The sequence below is a fragment of the Halichoerus grypus genome, chromosome X (assembly GCF_964656455.1).
Source record: "Halichoerus grypus chromosome X, mHalGry1.hap1.1, whole genome shotgun sequence".
In the NCBI taxonomy this organism is placed as follows: domain Eukaryota; kingdom Metazoa; phylum Chordata; class Mammalia; order Carnivora; family Phocidae; genus Halichoerus; species Halichoerus grypus.
The window spans coordinates 53,638,744-53,660,507 of NC_135727.1; the positions used below are offsets into that span (position 1 = coordinate 53,638,744).

Genomic DNA, 21,764 nt, shown 5'->3' on the forward strand with positions numbered 1-21,764 from the left:
CACTGAGACTTAAAGGAATGGCTATAAACAAAAGAGGATCAGGAGAGTGTTTAACACGAAAGAAAAGGAAGAGATTGTTATTTTTAACATGATATTTGTAAATACTGTTTATTATATATGTGAAGTCATGACGTATCCGAACAGATTATGTGTTTTTATCAGTGGCTAGGATGACCCATTCTGAGAATTCTCTTTCTGGTCTTAGTGACTGACAAAAATTTGAAGCCGCAACCTGTATATTCTTGTGATTAAATGCATCCCACAATTTTGATCAGGATAATGATTTGTAAAGTCTCTATTACTGCTCTTCCACTGTCATCATCGCCATCCTCGGCACGACTCATCTCGCTCAGATCTGCCTGGGAGAATCCACCACCATCTGCCACCATGGTGAACTTCACAGTAGACCAGATCCGGGCCATCATGGACAAGAAGGCCAACATCCAAAACATGTCTGTCCTCGCCCACGTGGACCACGGCAAGTCCACACTGATGGACTCGCTGGTGTGCAAGGCCAGCATCATCGCCTCCCCTGGTGCTGGGGAGACCCACTTCACTGACACCTGGAAGGACGAACAGGAGTGCTGCCTCACCATCAAGTCAACGGCTATCTCCCTCTTCTATGAGCTCTTGGAGAACGACTTGAACTTTATCAAGCAGAGCAAGGATGGCTCAGCTTTCTAATCAACCACATTGATTCCCCCGGGCAGGTGGACTTCTCCTCAGAGGTGACTGCTGCCCTCAGTGTCACCAACGGTGCCTTGGTGGTGGTGGACTGTGTGTCTGGTGTGTGCATGCAGACAGAGACAGTGCTGTGGCAGGCCATTGCTGAGAGGATCAAGCCTGTGCTGATGATGAACAAGATGGACCGGGCTCTGCTGGAGCTGCAGCTGGAGCCTGAGGAGCTCTACCAGACCTTCCAGCGCATCGTGGAGAATGTCAATGTCATCATTTCCACCTACGGGTAGGGCAAGAGTGGAGCCATGGGCAACATCATGATCAACCCTGTACTTGGGACTGTCAGCTTTGGGTCTGGACTCCACGGTTGGGTCTTTACCTTGAAGCAGTTTGCAGAGATGTATGTGGCCAAATTTGCTGCCAAGGGCGAGGGCCAGCTGGGGCTTGCTGAGCGGGCCAAGAAAGTGGAGGACATGATGAAGAAGCTGCGGGGTGACCGGTACTTTGATGCAGCTAACGGCAAATACAGCAAGTCAGCCACTAGCCCTAATGGCAAGAAGCTACCATGGATGTTCTGCCAGCTCATCTTGGACCCTATTTTCAAGGTGTTTGATGCTATCATGAATTTCAAGAAAGAGGAGACGGCAAAGCTGATTGAAAAGCTGGATATCAAGCTGGACAGTGAAGACAGAGACAAAGAAGGCAAGGGAAGCACGGGCAAAAATGAACTATTGGGACTTCATCAAGATAAAAAGCTTTTGCACAGCGAAAGAAACAGTCAACAAAACCAACAGACAACTGACAGAATGGGAGAAGATATTTGCAAATGACATATCAGATAAAGGGCTAGTATCCAAAATCTATAAAGAACTTCTTAAACTCAACACCCAAAGAACAAATGATCCAATCAAGACATGGGCAGAAGGCATGAACAGACATTTTTCCAAAGAAGACATCCAAATGGCCAACAGACACATGAAAAAGTGCTCAGCATCACTAGGCAAACCACCTCTAAAGGCTGTGATGCACCTCTGGCTACCTGCCAGGGTCACTTAGCTGCAGATGATCACCATCCATCTGCCTTCTCCCATGACGGCCCAGAAATACCACTGTGAGCTCTTGTATGAGGGGCCCCTGGACGACAAGGCAGCGATGGGCATTAAAAGCTGTGATCCCAAAGGCCCCCTCATGATGTACATTTCCAAAATGGTGTCGACCTCTGACAAAGGTTGGTTCTACACCTTCAGTCGTGTGTTCTCTGGGCTGGTGTCCACTGGCTTGAAGGTCAGGGTCATGGGGCCCAACTACACCCCTGGGAAGAAGGAGGACCTGTACCTGAAACCCATCCAGAGGACAATCCTGATGATGGGCCGTTACATGGAGCCCATTGAAGATGTGTCTTGTGGGAACATTGTGGGTCTGGTGGGCATGGACCAGTTCCTGGTGAAGACTGGCACCATCACTACTTTTGAGCATGCCCACAACATGCGGGTGATGAAGTTCAGCATGAGCCCCGTCTTCTGGGTCACTGTGGAGGCCAAGAATCCCGCTGACCTTCCCAAGCTAGTGGAGGGTCTGAAACGGTTGGCCAAGTCGGACCTAAGGTGCAATGCATTATTGAGGAGTCCGGGAGCACATCATCGCAGGGGCTGGGGAGCTGCACCCAGATATCATCCTGAAGGACCTGGAGGAGGACCATGCCTGCATTCCATCAAGAAATCTGACCCTGTAGTCTCCTGTTGTGAGATTGTCAGTGAGGAGTCGAATGTGCTCTGCCTGTCCAAGTCCCCCAACAAGCACAATCGGCTGTACATGAAGGCACAGCCCTTCCCTGATGGCCTGGCTGAGGACATTGACAAGGGCAAGGTGTCCGCCCGCAAGCAGTGGGCCTGCTATCTGGCTGAGAAGTATGAGTGGGATGTGGCTGAGGCCCGCAAGATCTGGTGCTTTGGGCCCGGCACCGGCCCCAACATCCTTACTGACATCACCAAACGTGTGCAGTACCTCAACGAGATCAAGGATAGCGTGGTAGCTGGCTTCCAGTGGGCCACCAAAAGGGGGCTCTGTGCGAAGAGAATATGTGTGGTGTGTGCTTCGATGTCCATGATGTGACCCTGCATGCGGACGCCATCCACCGTGGGGAGGGGGCCAGATCATCCCCACTGCCCAGCGCTGCCTCTATGCTAGTGTGCTGACCACCCAGCCCCGGCTTATGGAGCCCATCTACCTTGTGGAGATTCAGTGCCCAGAACAAGTGGTTGGTGGCATCTACTGTGTCCTGAACAGGAAGCAGGGTCATGTGTTTGAGGAGTCCCAGGTGTCCGGCGCCCCCATGTTTGTCGTGAAGGCCTATCTGCCTGTGAATGAGTCCTTTGGCTTCACCGCTGACCTGAGGTCCAACACTGGCGGCCAGGCCTTCCCCCGGTGCGTTTTTGACCACTGGCAGATCCTGGCCGGGGATCCCTTCGACAACACCAGCCACCCCAGCCAGGTGGTGGCCGAAACACGCAAGCGCAAAGGCCTGAAGGAAGTCATCCCAGCCCTGGACAACTTCCTGGACAAATTGTAGGCAGCCCTCCCCTGCAGCCCACCACCCCGGGTGGGACTCAGCACAGTCCCTGTACCCGGCTGATGATCGACCACAGCAACAAGCCCTCGCATTGTCCATAACACCTCGAGACTGTCCACGGGGACGCTCCACCTGACAGGTTCTGTGGCCCACTCAGTGCCATCACTCAACGTGAACACTTGATGCCGTTTCTTTCGATATTTATTTCAAGATTTCAGAGGCAACAGAAATGCCCTGGCAGCAGGGACTTATTTGGCCGGTGGGGGTGGGGGAGGCGGGATGGGACACAACACTTTTTTCCATTTCAGAAACTCAAATGTCCAAAAAATAAAAATAAAAAAGTAAAATAACGCATTAAGAGGTTTATTTGGGTAAAAGGCCTGTAGTGGATTTTCCCCCAGATAGGGGGAAGGAACAAGAGGGTAGACCCTTCTCTTTGGACAGAAGCTAGAAGGCAGGAAACTGCGGTGTCACCGTGAGCACCTCCAGCTGTATTAGTGCCATTAGAATAATAAATTTGATATGGTCATGACACACACACACACACAAGTCTTTATTACTTACCCACAAATAGTTTAGGTGTTACTATAAAGAAATCGCTACTGTCTTTATAACACCAAAGTTATTGGTGCTTTAGAGTCATAACTCTGTATGGCCCATACAGAAATAGAATTACTAAAACCATTGATTTAATCATTTGACATGCTTAACTTAATCAATGAAATGAGTCTTATCATTCTTACATCTCTAGGAATTTAGGCTTGTGCTGAAATATCATCTATCAATACAATATATTAAGTCAGAACCATGCTTACTCAATTTCTTCTCACATTGTCTTTCTCCCCAGTTAACCCAATTTTTCCCCCTCTCTTTTCAGGTTTGAGAATTTTCCACCAGCCACCACATACTCCCCATGGCCTGCTTCAGTAGATCTTTTTAGACAGACTCACCATCAGATTACAACTTCCTCACTGTTTTCTAATACCTAATGTCCTATTATCTAAAGTTTCAGAACCTATTATTCTGCAACAACTAAAGAAATTTCTGTTAATTTAAAAAATTTTATTATTACCAATACACAATAATTTCATGATTTCTGCTTTCTTGTTCTTCATTCCTATCAGTCTTTCATTTGCTACAGAGATTTCTCTAATTTTAAAAATTTAACTTGAAATATTTTATAGAAAAATCTGTACATTAGAGCAAAAGTATGTCAATCATGTCTGATACTGATAGTTCAAGTGCCTCCTTGCATAAGATCACTTTGAACTTAAGACAAATGAATATATATTTCCTTAGAATATAACTTGTTCTTATGTAGGGGTGTGTATATATTACTGATTCTCCTTTTTTATTGAAACATAAAAAGAGACTAGACTTTTCACGTCTTTTTTAGATCTTTCTTGATTTACTCCCTAGGTTCTGATGAAGTGTGAAATGGGTGTATTTCTTTGAGGTAGAAGTGATTGGTTAGGTATTGGACATTAGCTCAATAAGCTTCCATTATGACTCAGTATGCTACATACTTTTGTTATCTTTATGTAACTACTAGAAAGTTTACCAACATATCTAGGAAGAATTATTTATTTTCCTGTTCCAAAGTCTCTAAATAATTTGATGTCAGAGACTATATCTTACTCATTTCATCAGTGACTAGAACATAGCAGTTACTCCGTACATATTTGTTAAATTGAACTGAAAGCCATAACTCCCTTGTCAGTCTTCACAGTAAATCCCTCATACTGGTTTGGAAGATATCTCTAATTCAGAGCTCTTTTATCATGATGAAATAATTGCCATACCTTAGATCCAGGAAATTATTAAGGCAACTGCGACTCAGGATCACCAAAAAATGCCACAATAAGTTCTTTCCATATCCATAAAAGCACAAGTACTACTACAAAAGCAAATATGCTTGAAATACACAGTAGAAGACATGGAAAGGAAAGACAAACCTGGGTTTGAAACTTAGCTCAAAATTGGACAACTTTTACTTTTCCATCGTGGCTTCCTGATTAACAAACTGGAAGTAACAGTGCATTATTGTGAGAATTGATTAAGAAAATTATGCAAAATGCCAAGCACAGTCACTAGCAAAACAAAAGTATTCAATATTAGGTGGTTCCCTTCTCCAGGATCAAGTTGTTTTCACTTCCTTTAACACATTTACTTTCATTTATCTCTCTCCTTTACACTCTACCTTTTCCATCATGCTATCTAGTCTTCTAGAATTCTATTGTTACTGTTTTTATACTATTTTTATTTTTTATTATGTTCAATTAGCCAACACAAGTACATCACTAGTTTTTGATGTAGTGTTCAATGATTCATTAGTTGCGTAAAACACCAGTTCCAATTACTTTAAGTTGGTGAAAAGAGCATCTGTATTCCAACCCAGAGATTCAATGTTATGTTTTCATCAATAGTCACAAAAAGTTGAAAATTGGTCTCAATAGCCTATTGAATTTATTCAAAATCTTCTAAAATACAGAAAAATATCTATCAATGTTTCTTTTTGTTTAAAATAAGAGGTTAGTAAGGACCTTCAGGAAGATGGAAGTAATTATAAAGTGGATATTGATTCACTGTCCTCTTACTTGTATTAAACATTGCTAGTTTCCATAAGCTTTTCTAAGAAGTCATGGTAGACTTTAATATTCGAAACTATTTACTCTATCCCTGTAAGAGGATATACAGGATCTATATCTATTGTCATGAATAATTCAATGCCTCCTGAGGGAGGACTATATTTCCTCACCACACTGATGTTTGACCAATGAAATGTGACCACACATGATGCATAACTTGGTGCTTTAAGAGCCACTGTGTGTTTTTGTCAGCTCTGTGTTTTATTTTGTTTTGTTTTGTTGTTTTCCACTTGCCATAATGACATGTTATTAAAGCATTTTCCAGAGAAGGACTGCTCCAGTAGATCAAGTGCTAGAAAAAAGAAATAGAAAACAGCTACAGCTGTCCTACAACTAACATAAAATATAAGTAAAAAAATTAACCTCTATTGTGATAATTTAGCTTGTTTATTACAAACAAATTTGACTAATATAGATATTAATATCTGGGGTGCTAACATAACAGAAGCCTTAATATGTATGTCATTGGTTTTGGGGCCAGGTCATGAATGGAAAGAAAACTATAATGGAAAAATAGCAGCTCATATACATAATGACAAATATTTGTATAAAAGTGTTACCTCGGGGCGCCTGGGTGGCTCAGTCGTTAAGTGTCTGCCTTCGGCTCGGGTCATGATCCCAGGGTCCTGGGATCGAGCCCCGCATCGGGCTCCCTGCTCGGCAGGAAGCCTGCTTCTCCCTCTCCCACTCCCCCTGCTTGTGTTCCCTTTCTATGTCTCTCGCTGTCAAATAAAATCTTTAAAAAAAAAAAAAAAAAAGGTGTTACCTGCAGGGTGCCTGGGTGGGTCAGTCGGTTAAGCATCTGACTCTTGGTTTCAGCTAAAATCATGTTCTCAGGGTAATGAAATCGAGCCCTACCTCAGGCTCTGCACTCATTAGGGAGTCTGTCTGAGTTTATCTCTCTCCCTCTCTCTCTACCCTTCCCTCTGCTCTCTATCTCTCTCTTAAATAAATGAATCACCCAGTTACCCCATGACCCCACCCCCTCCCCTCTGGCAACCCTCAGTTTGATTCCTATGATTCAGAGTCTCTTATGTTTTGTCTCCTTCTTTGATTTCATCTTGTTTTATTTTTCCCTCCCTTCCACTGCGATCCTCTCTTTTGTTGCTTCAATTCCACATATGAGTGAAATCATATGATAAATACCTTTCTCTGATTGCCTTATTTTGCTTAGCATAATACCCCCTAGTTCCATCCATGTCATTGCAAATGCCAAGATTTCATTTTTTTTTGATGGCTGAGTAATATTCCATTGTGTGTGTGTGTGTGTGTGTGTGTGTGTGTGTGTACACACCACCACTTCTTTATCCATTCATCTATTCATAGACATCTGGATTCTTTCCATAGTTTTGCTATTGTGGGCACTGCTGCTATAAACATCGGGGTACAGGTGCCCCTTTGGATCACTACATTTCTGTCTTTGGGGTAAATACCTAGTAGTGCAATTCCTAGGTTCTAGGGTAGCTCTATTTTTAACTTTTTGAGGAACCTCCATACTGTTGTCCAGAGTAGCTACATAAGCTTGCATTTCCACAAACAGTGTAAGAGGGTTCTCCTTTTTCTGCATCTTCATCAATATATGTCATTTCCTGACTTGTTAATTTTAGCCATTCTGACCAGTGTGAGGTGATATCTCATTGTGGTTTTGATTTGTATTTCCCTGATGCTGAGTGATGTTGAGCGTTTTTTTGTTTTTTTGTTTGTTTGTTTGTTTGTTTGTTTTTATGTGTCTATAGGTCATTTGTATGTCTTCTTTGGAGAAATGTCTGTTCATGTCTTCTGCCCATTTCTTGACTGGATTATTTGCTCTTTGGGTGTTGAGTTTGATAAGTTCTTTATAGATTTTGGATACTAGCCCTTTATCTGATAAGATATTTACAAATATCTTCTACCATTCAGTAGGTTGTCTTGATTTTGTCGACTGTTTCCTTTACTGTGCAAAAGTTTTTATCTTTATGAAGTCCCGTTAGTTCATTTTTTCCTTTGTTTTCCTTGCCTTTGGAGATCTGTCTAGCAAGAAATTGCTACAGAAAGGGTCAAAGAGGTTGTTTCCTGTGTTCTCTTCTAGGATTTTGATGGATTCCTATCTCATATTTAGGTGTTTCATCGATTTTGAGTCTATTTTTTGTGTATAGTGTAAGAAAATAATCTAGTTTCATTCTTCTGCATGTGGCTGTCCAATTTTTCCAACACTATTAGTTGAAGAGACTGTCTTTTTTCCATTACATATTCTTTCCTGCTTTGTTAAAGATTAGTTCACCATAGAGTTGAGGGTCCATTTCTGGGTTTTCTCTTCTGTTTCATTGATCTATGTGTCTATTTTTGTTCGAGTACAACACTGTCTTGATGATTACGCTTTGTAATATAGCTTGAAGTCTGGCATTGTGATGCCACCAGTTTTGGTTTTCTGTTTCAGCATTCCATGGCTATTCACCATCTTTTCCAGTTCCATAAAAATTTTAAGATTATTTGTTCCAGCTCTATGAAAAATGTTGATGATATTTTGATAGGGATTGCATTGAATGTATAGATTGCTCTAGGTAGCATAGACATTTTAACAATATTTGTTCTTCCAATCCATGAGCATGGAATGTTTTTCAATTTATTTTTTCTTACTCAATTCCTTTCATGAGTGTTCTATAGTTTTTGGACCACAGAACCTTTTCCTCTTTGTTTAGGTTTATTCCTTGGTATTTTATGGATTTTGGTGCAATTGTAAATGGGATCGACTCCTTAATTTCTCTTTCTTCTGCCTCACTGTTAGTGTGTTGAAATGCAACTGATTTGGGGTGCCTGGGTGGCTCAGTCTACCTTAGGCTCAGGTCATGATCTCAGGGTCCTGGGATTGAGCCCCATGTCAGGCTCCCTACTCAGCAGGGAGTCTGCTTCTCCCTCTCCTCTCTGCTCGTGCTCTTTCTCTCTCAAATAAATAAATACAATCTTAAAAAAAAAAGGAATGCAACTGACTTATGTGCATTGATTTTATATCCCGCCACGTTGCTGAATTCCTGTATGAGTTACATCAATTTTGGGGTGGAGTTTTTTGGGTTTTCCACATAGAGTATCATGTCATGTGTGAAGAGTGAGAGTTTGACTTCTTTGCTATTTCGGATGCCTTTTTTTTTTTTTAATCTATATGTGCCAGTTTCTTTTTTTTTAAGTTAAATTCAATTAGCCAACATATAGTATATCATGAGTTTTTGGATATAGTTTTCAATGATTCATTAGTTGCATATAAAACCCAGTGCTCATCACATCACGTGCTCTTTTTGTTGTCTGATTGCTGAGGCTAGGACTTCTAGTACTATGTTGAACAACAGTGGTGAGAGTGGACATCCCTCTTGTGTTCCTGGCCTTAGGGGAAAAGCTCTGTTTTTCCTCTTTGAGAACGATATTTGCTGTAGGCTTTTCATAGATGGTTTTTATGATATTGAGGTATGTTCCCTCTTTCCCTACACTGTGGAGAGTTTTAATCAAGAAAGAATGCTGTATTTTGTCAAATGCTTTTTCTGCATCTATTGAGAGGATCATTTGGTTCTTGTCCTTTCTTTAGTAATGTAGTGTATTACATTGATTGATTTGTGGATGCTGATTACCTTGCAGCCCAGGAATAAATCCCACTTGCTCTTGATGAACAATCCTTTCATTTTACTGTTGGATCCTATTGGCTACTATCTTGGTGAGAATTTTTGCATCCATGTTCATCAGGGATATTGGTCTTTAATTCTCCTTTTTGGTGGAGTCTTTGTCTGGTTTGGGGATCAAGGTAATGCTGGCCTCATAGAAAGTGTTTAGAAATTTTCCTTCCATTTCTATTTTTTGAAACAGCTATAGAAGGATAGGTATTAATTCTTCTTTAAATGTTTGGCAGAATTCCCCTGGGAAGCCATCCGACCCTGGACTCTTCTTCATTGGGAGATTTTTTTTTTTATATATATATATTTTTTTAAAGATTTATTTATTTATTTATTTATTTGACAGAGAGAGACACAGAGAGAGAGGAAACACAAGCAGGGGGAGTGGGAGAGGGAGAAGCAGGCATCCCACCAAACAGGGAGCCCGACACAGGCTCACAGTGTCCAGCTCACAATCCTAAACAAATATTGCAATTCTCAATTAAATTTCCTTCTTTCAAAATTTCCCAAATATTTCCTCAGATTAATTTTCACTGTATGAAAGAAGTTGCCATATATACAATGGTTACCATGACATCCTTTGTATTATCTGCATAATGCATGTGTAATTCATTCTGGTGTAAAACATAATTAGAATAATTCACCTTTGCCTGAAGCATAGCAATTATATGAAATGCATACAGTCAAATCATAGGTGCTTCCACAAAGGGGAAAAATAGGAAGAAAGAAAAGAGAAAGGAACTAGGTTACTATTATTTGTAGGTTGCAAGACCACCAAATTAGTCACAAGTAGGTTGAAACCTCCACTCTAATATGCAAAATCCTAGGCATCCTAGTTTGTTTTTCTTTCTTTTTTTTTTTTAAGATTTTATTTATTTGACAGAGAGAGACACAGTGAGAGAGGGAACATAAGCAGAGGGAGTGGGAGGAGCAGGCTTCCTGCGGAGCAGGGAGCCCAATGTGGGGCTGGATCCCAGGACCCTGGGATCATGAGCTGAGCCGAAGGCAGACGCTTAACTACTGAGCCACCCAGGGGCCCCCATTGAGAGATTTTTGATTACTGCTTCAATTTCCTTGCTAGTTATGGGTCTGTTCAGGTTTTCTATTTCTTTCTCTTTCAGTTTTGGTAGTCTATATATTTCTAGTAATACATCCATTTCTTCCAGATTGCCTAATTTGTTGGCATATTGTTGCTCATAATATGTTCTTTTTTTTTAATGTTTTTTTTTTGTTTTTTATTTATTCATGAGAGTCAGAGAGAGAGATAGAGAGAGGCAGCGGCAGAGGGAGAAGCAGGCTCCCCGCTGAGCAGGGAGCCCAATGCGGGACTCGATCCCAGGACCCTGGGATCGTGACCTGAGCCTAAGGCAGAGGCTTAATCATCTGAGCCACCCAGGCGCCCCGCTCATAATATGTTCTTATAATTGTATTTCTTTGGTGTTGGTTGTGATCTCTCCTTTCATTCATGATTTTATTTATTTGGGTCTTTTTGCTATTTGGTAAGACTGGCTAGGGGTTTATTGATCTGACTGATTCTTTCAAAGAACCAGCTCCTCGTTTTGTTGATCTGTTCTACTGTTCTTTTTGTTTCTATTTCATTGATTTCTACTCTAATATTTATTATTTCTCTTCTCCTGCTGGGTTTAAGCTTTCATTGCTCTTCTTTCTCTACCTCCTTTGCTGTAAGTTTAGGTTGTGTATTTGAGACCTTTCTTATTTCTTGAGAAATGCTTGTATTGCTATATACTTCCCTCTTAGGCCTGCCTTTGCTGTATCCCAAAGGTTTTAAACAGTTGTGTTTTAATTTTCATTTGTTTCCATGATGTGTTTTAATTCTTCTTTAATTTTCTGGTTGACCCATTCATTCTTTAGTAGGATGCTCTTTAGTCTCCACGTATTTGTGCTCCTTCCAAATTTCCTCTTGTGAGTGAGTTCAAGTTCCAAAGCATTGTAGTCTGAAAATATGCAGGGATTAATCCCAATTTTTTGATACTGGTTGACTCTTGACTTGTGACTCAGTGTGTGATCTATTCTGGAGAATGTTCCCTGTGCACTTGAGAAGAATGTCTATTCTGTTGCTTTAGGAAGGAATGCTCTGAATATATATGTCAAATCCATATGGTCCAGTGTGTCATTCAAAGCCCTTGTGTCCTTGTTGATCTTCTGCTTAGTTGATATGTCCATTGCTATGAGTGGGTTCTTAAAGTCCCCTACTATTATTGTATTATTATCAGTGTGTTTCTTTAATTTTGTGATTGTTTTATATAATTGGCTGCTCCCAAGTTAGGAGCATAAATCTTTATAATTGTTAGAACTTCTTGTTGGATAGGCCATCTAATTATGATACAGTGTCCTTCTGCATCTTTTATTACAGTCTTTCGTTTAAAATCTAATTTGTCTGATATTAAGATTGCTACCCCAACTTTCTTTTGATGTCCATTAGTATGATAAATTGTTCACCACCCCGTCACTTTCAATCTGGAGGTGTCTTTGGTTCTAAAATGAGTCTCCTGTAGATACCATATAGATAGGTCTTGCTTTTTTATCCAATTTGATACCCTGTGTCTTTTGATTAGAACATTTAGCCTATTTACATCCAGAGAAACTATTGAAAGATATGAATTTAGTGCTATTGTTTTACCTCTAAAGTCCCTGTTTCTGTAAATTGTCTCTGTTTATTTTTCATCTATGTTACTTTTGGGCTCTTTCTTCGCTTACAGGATCATCTTTAATATTTCTTGAAGGGCTGGTTTAGTGATCACAAATTCTTTAAGTTTCTGTTTCTCCTGGAAGCTCTTTATCTCTCCTTCCATTCTGAATGAGAGCCTTGCAGGATAAAGTATTTTTGGCTGCATATTTTTCACATTTAGCACCCTGACTATATCATGCCACTCCTTTCTGGCCTGCCAGGTCCCTGTGGATAGGTCTGATTGCAGTCTTATCTTTTTACCCTTGTAGGTTAAGGACCTCTTGTCCCAAGCTGCTTTCAGGATTTTCTCTTTGTCTCTGAAATTTGCAAGCTTAACTAATATCTTGAGATGTTGACCTCTTTGTATTAATTTTGAGGGGGGTTGTCTTGACTCCTGGACTTGAATACCTGTCTCTTTCCCCAGATTAGGCAAGTTCTCAGCTATAATTTGGTCAAATATACCTTCCGGGCTCCCCCTTTCCTCTTCCTCTTGGAACCCAATTATTCTAACACTGTTTCACTTTATGGTATCACTTATCTCTAAAATTCTCCCCTCATGATCCAGTAGTGTTTTAGCTCTCTTTTTCTCACTTTCTTTATTCTCCATCATTTTGTCTTCTATATTAGTGATTCTCTCTTCTGCCTCATTTATCTTAGCAGTTAGAGCCTCCATTTTTATTGTATCTCATTAATAGCCTTTTTGATTTAGACTTGATTAGATTTTAGTTATTTTATTTCTCCAGAAAGGGATTCCCTAGTGTCACCCATGCTTTTTTCAAGCCAGCTAGTATCTCTATAATCATTATTCTGAACTCTAGTGCCAACATCTTGCTTTTATCCATACTGATTAGGTCTCTGGCCGTCGGTACTACCTCTTATTCTCTTTTTTTGGGTTGAGTTCTGTCATCTTGTCATTCCATCCAGAGAAGGATAGATGAACGAGAGAACAAAATACTAAAATAGCAACAATGACTCCAGAGAAATAGTCACTAAACAAATCAGAAGAAACCAGAAACTGAAAAAAAGAGAGAGAGAGAATATAATCAGACAGGTGAACAAAACAGAGTAATACACTAGATCCTGGGTTTATTTTGGTCTGTTTGAAGAAACTAGATCCCAAAATTGTAAAGTAAGAAAATATATATATATATATATACACACAAAAATCAAATTAAATACAATGAAAGTATAAAATGTAATCGTAAAAATGAAAATTAAAAAAGACTTAAAAAGAGTTAATAAAATAAGAAATTAGTTGAAAAGGAAAAGAATAAAATTGAAAGACTAAGGAATCATGAGAAAAAAACATGGATTCTATATACTATTTTCCCCTAGTACTGGGGTTTTGTAGTTCTGTGTGATCAGTAAATTTGGTATTAGCTGGATGTTCTTGCTGATCTTCTGGGTGAGGGGTCTGTAGTGCTTATTTTCAAGTGTCTTTGCCTGGGCAGAACCACACCCCCCTTGCGAAAGGGCTGGTCTGTGTAAATGGCTCTGTATTGCTCTATGTGGCTTTTGTTCCCTGAAGGCTTTCAGCACTGCTTTAGAGGATGAAAATGAAAATGGTGCCCCCCCTCCATCTCCAGCCCCAGAGCTGAAAGATCACACCCCCCACTCTTCAGTGCACCCTCAGAGAAAAGCAATCACTCTTGTCTCCCTGGTTTCCACCCTCACTCTGTGTTCTCCCAGCTTGTGACCAAGCATTTTTATCTCAGGCATGTGACCCCATTTTGAGTCTCCAAACTTTATAGACTCCAGTGGTGCACACCTGTGCTGCTCCTCCAGGGGGAGGGAGGGGATCTCACTGAAGTTCTGCAACTTGCTGGGCCCCTGCTGAGAGTGGTTGCCTGACCATGCTGTGGTTCACAGTTTATGGCAATACCAAGCAGAAAGCCCACTCCTGGGCTCACTATTTGCACCTGGTTTCCCTACTCTGATGTTTTGGAACTCTGCCACACTCAGGCACCCCTGTTCTTTCTGTGACCCCAGGGATCCTGAGATCACACTGTTCCACCTTTGATTCTGCCCTGCTTCACCACCTGAGCACTTTTCAGGCAAGGATGGCCCTCACCAGAGCAGACTTCTGGAAGTTCCAATTTCGTGCTATATCACTTTCCAGAAGCTGGCTTACAGAGGCTCCATTCCCCCAAAGTTTATCTTCCAATATATCACTTAATATTCACTTCTCTGCACCTCTTACCTTGCAAAAAAAGTGGTTGTTTTTCTATTCGTAGAATTGCAGCAATTATTTTCTTGATCTCTGTTTGAGTTTGCAGGTGTTCAGAATGATTTGAGAGAAATCTAGCTGAATTCCAGGGACCAGACAAAAGTATCCACCATCTTCCTCCTCTTGGGTCTTAATAAGTAAATCTTTAAAAACATGTCACCTGTGATAATTTGAAATGCAGATAAAAGTCTAATGAACTTGTTTTAGAATAAAAAGTGGGAAAGAATGTTAAATTCATTATTTGTTTTGTGCTATGAATTGACAAGGTACTATAATTTCTTTTTTCTTTTTAAAACATGGGTAATTTGTAAGCAGGGGTAAAAGCAAAGAGAGAAACACACCATGTTCCCAATATCAAATTGGAAAATGAAAACTTTAAGAAATACTTTGAACAGGAAATGTCAATTAAAATATTTAAGATTAAGCCTCTATGAAGAGCCAAATCAAGGACAGCCATGGTCACATGATTTGTTAAAAACTGCTGAATGGATTTAGGTAATTCTTAGTAAAGTCTTAAAATAAGAGTAAATATCTCAGAAAAAAACAGACTAGGATAGTGGTTTCAAAAAGTCTAATAAATCCACAATATCTATTAGAATGGTTATGAATAAGAAGACAAGGAATTACAACTTTTGGGAAGGATATGGAAAAGGTAACCCTTGTGCACTGTTGATGGGAATGTAAATTGGTGCAACCTCTATGGAAAACTGTATGGAGCAGAAAAACTGAGAGCTTTTCTCCCAAGGTCAAGAACAAGACAAGGACGTCCAACTCTCACTGCTTATATTCAACATAGTACTGGAAGTCCTAGTTTCAGCAATCGGATAACAAAAAGAAATAAAAGACATCCAAATTGCTACAGAAGAAGAAAAACTTTCACTATTTGCAGATGACATGAAGTCTATGTAGAAAAGCCCAAAGACTCCACCAAAAAAATTGCTAGGACTGATAAATGAATTCAGTAAAGTCACAGGATACAAAATCAACTTAAATAAATATGTTACATTTCTATAACTAATAATGAAACAGCAGAAATAGAAATTAAGAAAATTATCTCATTACAATCAACAAAAATTAAAACAATCAACAAAATTAAAAGGCAACCTACAGAATGAAAGAAGATTTTATAAATGACATATCTGATAAAGGGTTAGTATCCAAAATATATAAAGAACTTATACAACTTAACACACATAAAATAAATGATCCAATTAAAAAGTAGGCACGTACCCCTTCAGATCACTACATTTGTATCTTTGGGGTAAATACCCAGTAGTGCAATTGCTGGGTTGTACGGTAGCTCTATTTTCAACCTTTTATAGCAGCAATGTCCACAATAGCCAAACTATGGAAAGAGCCAAGATGTCCATCGACAGATGAATGGATAAAGAAGATGTGGTATATATATATATATATATATATATATATATATATATATATATATACACACACACACACACACACACACACACAATGGAATATTATGCAGCCATCAAAAGGAATGAAATCTTGCCATTTGCAACAACATGGATGGAACTGGAGGGTATTATGCTAAGCGAAATAAGTCAATCAGAGAAAGACATGTATCATATGATCTCACTGATATGAGGAATTCTTAATCTCAGGAAACAAACTGAGTGTTGCTGGAGTGGGGGGGTGGGAGGGATAGGGTGGCTGGGTGATAGACACTGGGGAGGGTATGTGTTATGGTGAGCGCTGTGAACTGTGTAAGACTGTTGAATCACAGACCTGAACCTCAGAAACAAATAATATATTAATGTTAAAAAAAAAGAAGAAAATAGTAGGAAGGGTAAAATGAAGGGGGGAAATCGGAGAGGGAGACAAACCATGAGAGACTATGGACTCGGAGAAACAAACTGAGGGTTCTAGAGGGGAGGGGGGTGGGGGAATGGGTTAGCCTGGTGATGGGTATTAAAGAGGGCATGTATTGAATGGAGCACTGGGTGTCATACACAAACAATGAATCATGGAACACTACATCAAAAACTAATGATGTAATGTATGGTGATTAACATAACATAATAAAATTAAAAAAAAAAAAAACAAAAAAACAGTGGGCAGAATACATGAACAGACATTCTCCAAAGAAGAAATCCAGATGTCCAACAGATGCATGAGAAGATGCTCAACTTCACTTATGATCAGCCACATGCAAATCAAACTACAGTGAGAAATCATGTCACACTTGTCAGAATGGTTAAAATCAACAACACAAGAAACAACAGGTGTTGGGGAGGATATGAAGAAAGGGGAACCCTCTTGCACTGTTGGTTGGAATGCAAACTGGTACAGCCACAGTGGAAAACAATATGGAGGTTCCTCAAAAAGTTAAAATTCGATCTACCTTATGATCTAGCAATTGCACTACTGGGTATTTACCCAAAGAATACAAGGATACCAATTGAGGGACACCTGAGTGGCTCAGTCAGTTAAGTGTCTGTCTTTGGCTCCGGTCATGGTCCCAAGGTCCTGGGATCAAGTCCTGCATCTGGCTCCTTGCTCAGCAGGGATCCTGCTTCTCCCTCTGTCTGCTGCTCCTCCTGCTTGTGCTCTCTTTCTCTTTGACAAATAAATAAATAAAATCTTTTTAAAAAAGAACAATAATTGAAAGGGATACATGCACCCCAATGTTTATAGCAGCACTATTTCAAATAGCCAAGATATGAAAGCAGCCCAAGTGTCCATCTATTGATGAATGGATAAAGAAGAGGCGATGATAGATAGATGATAGATAGATAGATAGATAGATAGATAGATAGATAGATGATAGACAGATAATAGAATATTATTCAGCCATGAAAAATGAAGTCCTGTCATTACAATGACATGGCTGGAGCTAGAGAGTGTAATGCTAAATGAAACAAGTCAGTCAGAGAAAGACAAATACCATATGATTTCATTCATATATGGAAGTCAAGAAACAAAACAAACAAACAAAGGGAAAAAAAAAAGAAAGAGAGAGAGAGAGGGAAATCAAAGTACAGACTCTTAATTATGGAGAACAACTTGATTGTTACCAGAATGTAGGAGTGGTGGAGGATGTTAACCCAACCTAGATGATGGGGATTAAGGAGTGCACTTGTGATGAGCACAGGGTGATGTATTAAAATGTTAAATCACTATATTGTATGCTGAAAACTGATATAACAGTTCATGGTTACTAAGTGGAATTAAAATAAAAACTTAAAATAAAAAATACCCTTATAGTAATTTTTTTTAAAAAAAAGAATCATTGTGGAAGTTCCTTGAAAAATTAAAAATTGAACTACCATATGACCCAGAAATACCACTTCTGGGAATGAATCCAAAAGAAATGAAAACAAGATCTTGAAGAGATATCTGTACCCCCATGTTTATTGTAGCATTTTTTACAATATCCATGATATAACAACCTAAATATCTGTCAATGAATGAATGGACAAAGAAAATTATATACTAAATTCAGGTTCGTTCTATCTATCTATCTATCTATCTATCTATCTATCTATCTATCATCTATCTATCATCTATCCATCTATCTCTCAACTATAGATATAAATACATAAAATTTATCAGTATATAAAATTTATAAATATATGTAGATATAGATACAGATATATAAAATTTAGACATGAGAATAAAGGAAATTCTCCCATTTGAACAACATGGATGGACTTTAAAGACATTATGCTAAATAAAATAAATCAGATAGAGAAAGACAGATACCATGATATCACTTATGTGTGGAATCTAAAAAAGCCAAACTCAAGCAGATTGTAAAGGTGATTACTAAGGGCTAGGGGTTGTGACAAATTGAGAGATATTGGTCAAAGCATCACACTCATCTATAAGATTAACAAGCTTTGGGATCTAATGTACAGCATAGTGATTATAGCTAAAAGTACTGTATTATGTACTTGAAAGTTGCCAAGAGATTAAACCTTAAATGTTCTCAACACCAAAAATAAATTGTAAGTATGTGATGGAATGCAATTATAAGCTAATACTATGGTGATAATAATTTTTTGATATATAAATATATCAAATCAACAAGTTGTACACCTTAAACTTGCACAATGGTATCTGTCAATTACATCTCAGCAAAGCTGGAAAAAAAGTGTCAAACTCATAGAAACAGATTAGAAAAATGGTTGCCAGGATCTGGGGGTAAGCAAAATAAAGAGAGGTTGATAAAAAGGTACAAACTTTCAGGGGTTCTTGGCTGGCTCAGTGAGTAAAGTATGTGACTTTTTTTTATTTTTGAAAGAGAGAGAGACAGTGGGAAAGATGGAGCATGAGCAGGGGGAGATGGTAGAAGGAGAAGCAGACTCCACGTTGAGCGGGGATCCTGATGTGGGACTCAATCCCAGGACCCTGGGATCATGACCTGAGCCAAAGGCAGATGCTTAACCGACTGAGTCACCCAGGCACCCAGAGCATGTGACTCTTGATCTTGGGGTTGTGAATTTGGGCCCCTCCTTGGGTGTAGAGATTACTTAAAAAAATAAGCATTTTTTAAAATAAAGGTACAAACTTTCAGCTGTAAGATAAATACATTTTAAGTATCTAATATATAACATGGTGACTATAGTTGGTAATAATATATTTTCAATTTGAAATTTGCTAAGAGAGCAGAGCTTAAATGTTCTCACATACATACACAAAAGAGAAATAGGTAAGATGATAGAAGTGTTAAATAACTAGATGGTGGTAATCCTTTAATAATATATATATATATATATATATATATATATATATATATATATATACCAAATCATCATGATTTACATTTTAAATAACTTACAATTTTATTGACAATTGTATCTCAATAAAGCTGAAATTTAAAAGAGTGTGGTTTTTTTGGGTGGGGGTCCTGGTGTCTGGGTGGTTCAGTTGGTTAAGTGTCTGCTTTTGGCTCAGGTCATGATTCCAGGGTCCTGGGGTTGAGCCCCAGATCTGGCTCCCTGCTCAGCGGGGAATCTGCTTCCTTATCTCCCTCTGCCCCTCCTCCTGCTCATGCTCTCTCTCTCTTTCAAATACATAAATAAAATCTTAAAGATAAAATAAAAAGAGTTTTTGGGTTTAGATGTTGAGGTAAATGGTTGACAAACCTATGAGATCCTACGTGCTATGGCTCCTCGATTAAGACTCTGATCTGATCACCTATCACTCTCCTTTTTTATGCACTATGCTTCAAGTTTGTTCCATTTCAGTATCTTCATACTTGCTGCCTGAAATATTCAGCAATCAGATCCCAAGGGTGATAACTTCTAATCATTCAGGTCTTTGTTCAAGTATCACCCGAGGACTACCTACTTTAACTGCCCATTCTAATGTAACCCCCTTCTAATATCCTTTCCAAAGTTTCTCTATTTTTTTCTTCATTACACTTACCCAAATTGTAATTAGATATTTATTTTCTTGGTTATTTTCTGACTCCTCAGACTGTAAATCCTGTAAGAAAACAAACAAGCATGTATTTTTTTGTCTCACTATTATATGCCTTGTGCTAACCTGTCTTTCTAAAACCCTATTTCACTTCCAGTTTTTATTAGTTTGCACTTTGAAGTGCAGGATTCTCAGAATCCCTCTTAAATATACCCAAATCTCTCAAGCTAAGTCTGAACTACAGCTGTAAGTTTTCTTTCTCTCCTCTCAACTCAACCAGAATCTGCACTCTTTGAATGGGCACCTGGGTGTTTCAGTCTGTTAAGCATCTGGCTCTTGACTTTGGCTCATGTCATGATCTCAGGCTCGTGAGATTGAGTCCGGCATCAAGCTCCATGCTGGGTGTGGAACCTGCTTGGGATTCTCGCTCTCCCTATCTCTCTACCTCTCCCACACTCTCTCTCTCAAAAAAAAAAAAAAAAAAAAAAAAAAAAAATATATATATATATATATATATATAATAATTTTGAGTTGTAGCCCCTGGTCTAAATCTGACTTAATCTTTAAAGAAGATATTTGTATTTTCAGAGATAATTAATGCCAATGAATCTGTACTATTTTGGAAAATTTTTACTATTTGGAAAATTTGAGAAAATATTATGATCTTTTTCCAGATTCTACCACTCATCACTTACTCTGTGAGGGATTAAAATATTTATGTAGCTCCAATTGTTTGCCTTCCCTATCAACAACTGATACAATGACATATAGTTTTTATATTCCTTTGCAATTGTATTGGGTATACTCAAATAACTTTTATTTGTTGTCAGAAAAGAGACAGAAAAAGGAAAAACAAAAATCACTCATTATCTCACTGTCCAGATAATGACTTTTCACACACAAAAAAGTTAAATAAATGCATGCTAAATTTATACATGGTTGAAAAAGTCAAACTATTCAGAAAAGTACAAAATTAAAAAGGAGAGCTTCCTTTTTCTCCCAAGTTAAAAAAAAAAAAGGAATAGCTTGCTTTATTCCTTCTAGAAAAAATATATATACTAAGGTATAGAATATGAAATTCCTTAAAGTTTTACTTGTAATTAAGCTTACCTAAGAAGAAGAGAATATGTTAATGTTCAGCAATTGTCACACTGTTTCCTAGGAAAATCATTCACAGTATTATTGGTGGAAATTTTCTAAATTCATACTATATATACGGTTTATATAGCAAACTTGTCTTGTTTTAATATGAGAGATAAATCTCATTTAATTCATTAATTATTTATTTATATTTACTTATTTATTTTTATTTTTATTTATTTATGTTTTATATTTTTTCTTCCATTTTTTATTTAAATTCCAGTTAATCAGCATACAGTGTAATATTAGTCTCAAGTGTAGGATTTAGTGATTCATCATTTATATACAACACTCAGTGCTCATCCCAAGTGCCCTCCTTAATACCTTAATACTGGTTAGAGATCTGTTGAAATTTTCTATTTCTTCCTGTTTAAGTTTTGGTAGTTTATATGTTTCTAGGAATTTATCCATGTCTTCCAGATTGCCCAATTTGTTGGCATAATTTTTATAATATTCTCTTATAATTGTTTGTATTTCTGTGGTGTTGGGTGTGATTTCTCTTCTCACATTCATGATTTTTATTTATTAAGTCCTTTCTCTTTTCTTTTTCATAAGTCTGGCTAGGGGTTTATCAATTTTATTTTATTTTATTTTACTTAAATTCAATTAATTAACATATAGTATATTATTAGTTTCAGAGATAGAGTTCAGTGATTCATCAGTTGCATATAACATCCTGTGTTCATTACTTCATGTGCCCTCCTTAATGCCCATCACCCAGTTACCCCATACCCCCACTCACCTCCCCTCCAACAACCCTCAGTTTGTTTCCCATATATAGAGTCTCTTA

General features: G+C 38.5%; 1 pseudogene; it reads left to right on the forward strand.

Annotated features, from left to right (window-relative positions):
* Positions 1–309: 309 nt before the first annotated feature.
* Positions 310–3,509, forward strand: LOC118532555 (elongation factor 2-like; annotated as a pseudogene).
* Positions 3,510–21,764: the final 18,255 nt, after the last annotated feature.